Source organism: Lolium rigidum, chromosome 3 (assembly GCF_022539505.1).
Source record: "Lolium rigidum isolate FL_2022 chromosome 3, APGP_CSIRO_Lrig_0.1, whole genome shotgun sequence".
Classification (NCBI taxonomy): domain Eukaryota; kingdom Viridiplantae; phylum Streptophyta; class Magnoliopsida; order Poales; family Poaceae; genus Lolium; species Lolium rigidum.
In genome coordinates this window covers 189,760,061-189,768,973 of record NC_061510.1, presented here as the reverse complement: position 1 = coordinate 189,768,973, position 8,913 = coordinate 189,760,061, and positions in this window count along the sequence as shown.

The window sequence follows — 8,913 nt, the reverse complement described above, 5'->3', positions numbered from 1 at the left end:
AGTGGTGTAGTAGGGATGTCCTCATCAGATCGGAAACTATTCTCTTAGGAACTCCATGAAGACTCGCTATCCGGGACATGTAAAGATCAGCCAACTTGGTTCCGTGGTAACTTACCTTCACAGGGATGAAATGTTCAACCTTGGTAAGTCGATCGACAATAACCCAGATGGAGTCATGACCACGCTGTGATTTAGGAAGTCCCGTAATGAAATCCATTCCAACCTCTTCCCATTTCCATTCATGGACCCTTAGGGGTTGGTGTAATCCAGCAGGTCGCTGATGTGCAGCCTTCACTTTCTAGTACAAATCGCATCCGGCAATGAAAAAGGCTATCTCTCGCTTCATACCATGCCACCAGAATTGCTTCTTCAGATCTTAGTACATCTTGGTTCCTCCAGGGTGGATTTAGTAGGGGGTGCCGTGGGCTTCCTTCATGATGAATTGTTTCAGGTCTTCAACATTAGGCACACACAACCGTCCATTGTACCACAAAATTCCTTCGGCATTAATCGTGAAACCATGAACTTCCTCCTTATTCATCCTACGCTTGATACCTTCAATACTTTCATGAGCCACTTGAGTTTCCTTTATTTGATCCAATAAAGTAGGCTTCAACTCGAGATTGGCAGAAAACCATGGCTGACCAACTCGAGGCCGAACTCCTCTAGTTCTTCATACAGCTTGGGTTGAGAAATTTTTATCAGGGCGTTCAACGAACAGGGCTCTCGACTAAGGGCATCAGCTACGACATTGGCTTTACCGGGGTGGTAATGAATGCCGAGATCGTAATCCTTGATGATCTCCATCCATCTGATTTGCCTCATGTTCAGATCCCGCTGAGTGAAGATGTAATTCAGACTCTTGTGATCGGTGTAGATTTCACAGCGGTTCCCAACTAAATAATGACGCCAGGTCTTCAGGGCGTGAACCACCATAGCGAGCTCTAAGTCATGCGTGGGGTAATTCATCTCGTGCGGTCGAAGTTGCCTTGACAAATAAGCTATCATTTTGCCTTCTTGCATCAGCACAATTCCCGAACCAAGTTTTGATGCATCGCAGTACACATCAAAATCCTTGGTGATATCAAGCACGGTCAAGACTGGGTCGTAACTAATCTCTTCTTGCGTTCCTGAAAACTGGCCTCACATTTGTCGATCCACTCAGACTTCTTATCCTCTTTTAAGAGCTACGTCAAGGGTCTCGCAATGCTAGAGAATCCTTCAACGAACTTACGGTAATAACCTGTCAATCCTAAAAAGGCGCGGACTTCGGTCTGATTGGTAGGAGCTATCTTCTCCATGATGGACTGAATTTTGGTTGGGTCGACGGACACTCCTCCGGCATATATGCCATGAACTAGGAATCCTACCTCTTTCAGCCAAAACTCACATTTGCTAAACTTGGCATAAAGTTGGTGCTCTCTAAGAGTTCCCAAAACAATCCGCAGATGTTCAACATGCTCTTCTTCATTCTTGGAGTAGATCAGAATATCATCAATGAATACCACTACAAACTTGTCAAGGTACTTCATGAACACTTTGTTCATGAGATTCATGAAATAGGTAGGGGCATTGGTCGGTTCAAAGGACATCACGGTATATTAAAAAAGTCCATACCGCGTGGTGAAGGCAGTCTTGGGAGTGTCTGATTCTCGAACCTTGAGTTGATGATTACCCGTTTGGAGATCGATCTTAGAGAAAACTCGATCGTCATTCATATTATCAAACAAATCTTCAATCTTTGGAAGAGGGTATTTATTCTTGATGGTCACATCGTTTAGCTTTCGGTATCCACACACAGGCGGATAGTACCGTCCCGCTTATTCACAAAGATAACGGGAGATCCCCAGGGTGATGCTCTAGGATGAATCAGCCCTTTTCTCAACATCTCATCCATCTATTTCTTTAGGTCAACTAATTCTTGAGGGTTCATCCGGTAGGGTATCTAGGCGATGGGGGCAGTTCCGGGAACTAGCTCGATGATAAACTCGATATCCCGATCAGGGGGCATATCGGGTAACTCATCGGGGAAACCTCAGGGTACTCACAAGCTATGGGTACTTCATGCAAGGCTGGACTAGCGACACTCTTCTTGCACAAAGCCTTCGAGGATGGCATTGTGGCCACATGCTCAACTACCTCACCGTCCTCGGCAGCCAAGGTTATGGCTCGGCGAGCTCAATTGGTATGACCCTTATACTTCACCATCCAATTCATACAGAGGATAACCTCTAAGCCTTGCTCTCCTAATAAAAATAGATTTGCGTAAAAACTCTTACCGTGAATATCTATGGGAACCTTTTTGCAGCATAAATATGTTTTGGTGGAGGCTCCCAGAATTTGAACTAGCATAGGCCGTTGCATGATTGTCGGTCTCGAGCCACTCTTTCTAGCGAACGGCTTAGTAACAAATGAATGCGATGCTCCGGAATCAAACAAGACAGTTGAGGGTACGGAGTTGACCGGGAATGTACCCAGAACAATATCCAGAGCTTCCTGAGCTTCTTCAGCATTGACATGGTTCAGGTGACCTCGGGATGGTCCAGCAGACTTCTTCTGGTTCTGGTTCCTCTCGGCAGCAGTGCGAGCTTGTCTCTGATTTGTCTTAGGTGCATTGGGGCGCTGCTCAGTAGTCACCCTGTTAGGGCACGCCTTGGAGAAATGCCCGATCTGTTCGCAGGAGAAGCATCCATTGGAGGGGATGCATACGGTGTTGTTCTGGCGGTTGTAGTTGGGGTTGTAGTTGCTTCCTCCAGAACGCTGAGTGTTGGTGTTACCGTTGGGGTTGTTGGGGTGTGGTGTAGGGGGTCGGTTCCTCTGCTGCTGGGGCGCCGGCCTTGGTGGGGGCATTGCGGGGTCGCTGAGTGCTGGAGCTACCTTGCTGTAGCATCACCTTGCGCTTGCGGTTCTCAAACGCATTTTTGCGCTTGCTCTCTACCATGGTAGAGGCATCCACCAGCGACTCAAGATCTAGGTATGGGACAGCCACCAAGATACTTTGCATCTCATCATGCAGACCGTTCAGAAAACGGTCCTTCTTCTTCTCTTCGGTGTCGGTATCTTCAGGAGCGTACCTAGACAGAGTAGTGAACTTGTCCATGTACTCTACCACGGACATACTTCCTTGCCTCAGGTTCATGAACTTGTCCTTCATGAGCTTAATTAGTCCAGCTGGAATGTGGGTCTGGCGGAACTTAGCCTTGAATTCTTCCCAGGTGATGACGTGTCCTTCAACTTGAATAGCCTTGACATTTTCCCACCAAGCACGCACAGGTCCAGAAAGGAATTGGGTGGCAAACAATACCTTCTCATCATTGCCGACTGCGGCAACCTCCAGGTTGTTCTCAATGGTGCGAATCCAATCATCGACGTCAAGGGGTTCAGCGCACTTGGTGAAAACAGGAGGGTTGGTGCTCTTGAAAATCTTCAGCTTAGAGCGGGGGTCTCCATTTCTGTTTCCGCCATTATTGTTTTTGGCGTTTCCAGTAGCAAGCTGAGTGAGGTGCTGAAGAGTAGCAAGGTTGGCTTGGCGCTCCTCACGGGCAGCCTGACGGTCTTCCATCATTAGGTGCAAAAGTTGAGCCATGGTTGGGTCCGGAGCTGGAGGGGGGTTTTGGTCTGACCCGCTGGCGTTTCCTCTACCGGTCTCAACCATCCTGAAGAAGTGTGGATTCAAATATTAATGCAGAAACAAGGAGATGGGTAGCCACTAAAAAAGGGGAGGGTTGGTTAAAAACAAAGAACTTTGAAAACGGAAATAAGCAAATGCAAGGTAGGCAAATGAAAGCATAGCATAGCAAGGGTGCCGAAGGCACAATGTAGCATACATCATCACAATACAAGTCTCATACAACACAACCAAAAGAATGGTTTCAACAGAACCATCATCACAAGTCTACTCGCATCGCAAAAGGGTGCCTAACTCATCGCCCTACGATAAGGTGGTGCAGGTCCAGGGTAGTGCTCTAGTCGTCGTCGAGGTCAACGACAGGGCCCTCGGGTGTAGGTGGGGCGTCCTCGTCATCAAAGGTTGGCTCCTCGGGGTCCTTGTCGGACATCAGCGGTTCAAGCTCCTCATCTTCATCGTTGATGAAGGCCTCGTCCTCAGTATCTGGCTCCATGTCAAAGTCCTCCTCGTAGTTGTCGTCATCGCTGATAAGGGCCTCGTTCTCCTTGCGGAGGTCCTCACCGTCGTCCTCAAGCTCCTCAATTGTAGCCTCCATCTGAGTAGTTAGGGCCTCCAGCGAAGCCACCTTCACCTTTAGGCGAGAAACCCTCCGGCGTGCAGCAACTCGCATCTTGCGCTCACTGGCAAGGTCGCTCTGTGCAGCAGCAAGGTGGACGCGCAGTGTCTCGATCTCAGTCTCCTGCAGATCGCACCTCTCCCGGGTGCGGTCCTGGTGAGTCTGAGTGTGGTGCAGCAGGTACTCCAACTGGTGCAGCTGGTGAGGGAGGTCAACGTGTGGGGCGCCATCCACAGGCTGTCCCTCATCATCACGTTGTCCGACGTACTGGAAACCAGTGTCGGCGACCGCCTCCGGGTGAAGAAATTTAAGGCGGGCGAGCGCCTCCTGGAAGGCTCGGATCATCCCGTCGAGCCACGTACGCTCCATCACGTCGACGGAGAACTCCTCAGAAAAGGGGGCAACCTCGCGGCCCCTTACAACGCAGGTGACCAACCAGGCCATCTGCGAGTCCTCGGACCTCTCGGTACGGACGCCCTTCACCTCGGGCACTGGACGTCCGCACCGAACAGCTAGGTCGGCCAGGGCTCGCTCGAAGAAGTATAGGGGTGGCTCGACCCCACCCTGACGGTAGTGCCTGTACTCGATCGACATCTACACAAATTTTAAAGTAGATTAAGTTAGTGACCACAATGGGCATAATTTGAAGGGTAGTAAAACTTTAATGCAAGTAAAGTTTTTGAAAATAGAAGAAGGTGGACTTAAGCATTTTCAGCATTTAGTCAACCTTTTTGTTTTAAGAAAATAGTTTTTGGTCTATTCTAACACCCATGCTAAACTAAGGCCTCCTACAGTCAGCATGGCTCTGATACGAGCTCTGTGGGGCCCTAGACTTACCAGTCCAAGACTCCTGTTATGTATCCAATTTCACGATCCCAAGATCATTGCATCGTGAACACATAACCGAACTGATACTAGATTACATCATCCATTACAGTACCGAATTAAACGTATTACGAAAGTCTTACATCATAGGCCATCAAGGCCGTAGTTCAAAAAATAGCAGCGGAGACAACTTGACTCCAAACATCCGATGCTAATTTACAAGATTCTTATGGGTCCAGTGGCCTTCTGCCACCTACGATAGATGAAATGCGAAATCTTGATTCCATCCCAGCAAGCTTAGCTACGAACATTTTTCCTACTGTTGGGTCTCTCGTTTTTCTTGATCGTGGTGCAACTACAAAGTTAAGCATTACATCAAGCTATCAAGGTAGATATATGTATATATCTATAAATTATATAACTTTATAACGGAGAATGAAACTATAAGCATTGGAAAATGTACCTTCTTCGGTGTGGGGCTCATCCTCAGGGGAGTTGTCTGTGGCTGGACTAGTAAGGGTCCGTGGGAGATCAACAGTTTGTTGATGTTGTGATAGCAGTGTTTGGACAGTTGTGGTTTTGTTAGCCGGGATCGGTACAAGTGTGCCCTTGGGCAGTATTTCCTACCACAGCCTATCGCCGATCCCAATTGTGGCTGAGAAGTTACCGTGGAAACTGGTTCTGCTGCCAATTGAGGTTGAGAAGTTGCCGTGGAAACTAGTTCTGCTGCCAATTGTGGCTGAGAAGTTCCTATGGGAACTGGTTCTGCTGCCAATTGTGGCTAAGAAGTTGCTGTGAAAACTGGTTCTGCTGCCGATTGTCGCTGGTTGACTGGATTGGTAACAGGTGGCTGATTCAACCGCTTGGGGTGTTTACCACGTTTTTTTTTTCAGTACTCTTAGCATTTTCGTCATTTTTTCAAGTAGTGCCATGAATTGCTGAGACTCTCTAGTTGCAGAAGCCAATTTCTTTTTTGGTTGCAGCTGTTCTATCACCGATCCAGGTTCCTGTTGAATGGTCTTCATCTCATTGGTGGTTCCTGCAAAATTCTTACTTGAAGCTGCAGATTCCTAGCATACATAAACGATATTTCAGTCTACAGAAGTCCCATATATGATGATATGCAAATGGAATAGAAAGCAAGGGAGACGGTGGAACGTTGTCGGTCACTACGGTAGGCTGATGAGAAGGCAGTAGTGTTGGGGTGGGACGATGGCCGCCGCCGGCGGCGTGTGAGATGATCCGGTGGGTCATGCGAGGTGGAAGCGTGAGAGAGAGATGTGGGGTTCGGCGCCGCCAGTGATAGGTTTGAATTGAGCGGTCCAGGGGGATAAGATCTGCACTATACTTATTTCACATCGCTTTGAATATCTGATGCGGGAGGAATTTCGGCGGGAGTTTTGGGGCAGAGTTGAAATTATTACTGGTTGGTGGAAAACTGTGGAACCCTAGCCTACGAAATCCCAGGTCTGAAGCTTAGTAGGTTCAGGGTCAAGGGGATATGCTTGTTGGTTCTTGGGTGCATATGATCTCTTTATTTGGGAACTCATCTTCTACACATTTTGAAATGTCAAAAAAGAATAAAACGAAAAATGCATGTGTACTTCTTCGCTTGCTATATACGCATAAAGTATTTCAATGGAAAATCGAATAGTAATATGGGCTATGTAAAATAGAGTTGATAAATTGTGCTAACCATAAGGCTTTTTATGAGACATGTTTTCTCTTTTTTTACATCGACCATGAAAAATACTTGTTTTTCGTGTAATTGTATGAATGCACATAAATTGTCGAGATGTACATGTGAAACATTTTGTAGGATTTTTTTGACAATTGTAAATATACTTTTTGAGTGGTGGGAGCATCAGCACCCGAGAGCCAAATGAAAAGTTTCACATTTTATTTGGTGTATAATATATAAGGCGGAATACTCTTCAGTGGGAAATGGTGTTCTCATCCATAGAAAAGTTGCACGTGGTGACTTCGTCAAACGAAAGACACGCCCGATCAGTTTCTTAGACTCGGTCCCTCGGATGTCTCATATATAGAGGGGTGCAGTTTGCATTAATAGGGGGGAGTGTATGTGCGTACTTTTAAGTGTCTTCAAATGCATTATGTTTCATACCCAAAAAAAAGTTTGACTTGGGGTCACATATTAGTTTCTACGAATTTGCTGAAGTTATATTTTCCATCTTGTACACAATTAAAGATATCTTTAAAAGAAACAAATATCTAATGTCTGGATGTACCATCTCCACTAGTAGTATATACTAGTAAATTGCACGTGCCTTGCAGTAAGAGATCTTTTTTTTAGTCAAACAATTTCGATGTAATAAGAATTCAATCTTTTGTTAACAAAGGAGGACCCCGAAGGGCTTGGATACTAACAGAGGGGTAAATATTATAGATGGGGCTAAGAAATTAAAAAAAATAATAGATAGGTACCAGATTTTGCAGGAAAATGCTTACAAGGAAATGTAAAAATGCAATCAGGTCCTCCGGTTCTCCTACAAAGAAGAACCTCAGGCCATGCCATCTTCACCGGCGCTGGGGACGATACCACTTGGCACCGAGTGGACATTGAGCTTCACGACGAGCTCCGACATGGCCTCCGCATTGAGGTTGAAGAAACGCCGGCGAGCATGGCCACCACATGGCATTCACAGTCGACCAGCAATCAGAGGCCGCCGTGTGTGTACTCCAGATCGAGGAAATCCCCAGTCCAAGGCAGGTCGGCTCCGGCGACGAATCTGACATACTTCCATCTCCTCGCAATGCCTCCACTACGAGCAGAGAAGAATATCAGGGCCGCGTCCAGCTCCGATGCCTAGCTGGAGACACGAGACAAACTAATTGAAGGAGTTCACGTCGTCACTCCATCCATTAAGCTGCATCACCTCGCCGCCACATGCTCTGCTACTCTTCTCTTTGCCTTCCCATTGCAAAACCATCAACCCCTATTGGAAAACCCAAACATTGCAGTCAATAGTCACTTGGGTTGAAAGCCAATGCAAGCCCGCCTGCATGATAGCACGATTTTGTGAAGCTTTTTAACTTAATTGGTCAAACATGGGAAGCATGTGCCATTTACTTGTACAACTTTATCGAAAAAATTTACTTGTACAAGATAGTTCCCCTAAGTACTACCAGCACATAAGTAAACAAAAGAACTAGAGTCATCATCATCTGAAACAACAATCTATTCATATGGCGGCTCTTGCATCACCCTTTGAAAATCATCTACCTGCAAAGATAAGTGCAAAGTTTCTGCTCGTGCTTTCACCTGTTCCAAGATTGTCCAGTTGATCTCATGGACATCTGCATCAGCCAAAGTGGTAACCAAGTTGCCAGCCACTAGCTTCTGTAGATCAGTAACAACATGTAGGCCATCTTGAATTGTAGATTTCCATCCTCGGTTCATTTCTCTCTTCCGCCAAGTGGCCACATCCAAGTCCTTTTGAGGACGCCTAATCTTAGCTTCCCCCGTGCCACATCCTTCTATTTTGTTCCTACAAACGTTTGCATCAAATGAACTCTGGACATCTGTGCTACAATGCTGCTTGGCAGGGACATGAGCAACCACTTGCTTCTGCGAGTTGCCATGCATAAAATCAATCAGCAGATTAAAAGGAAATATGTTTGTTGATTCATGTCACCACTTTGAGCGACCCATGAGTTTCTAAACCTTAAATGATGGAGTCTAAAACATTGCAATAAAAGGGTGGGTGCATCATTTGGATGCAGAGGCCGGGGCGACCCTATTTTGAAGAAAAAATTAGGAAATCTGAAATCTATATTTATATCTGTACCATCTGTACCACTCCACTCCACTATATAGTGTATG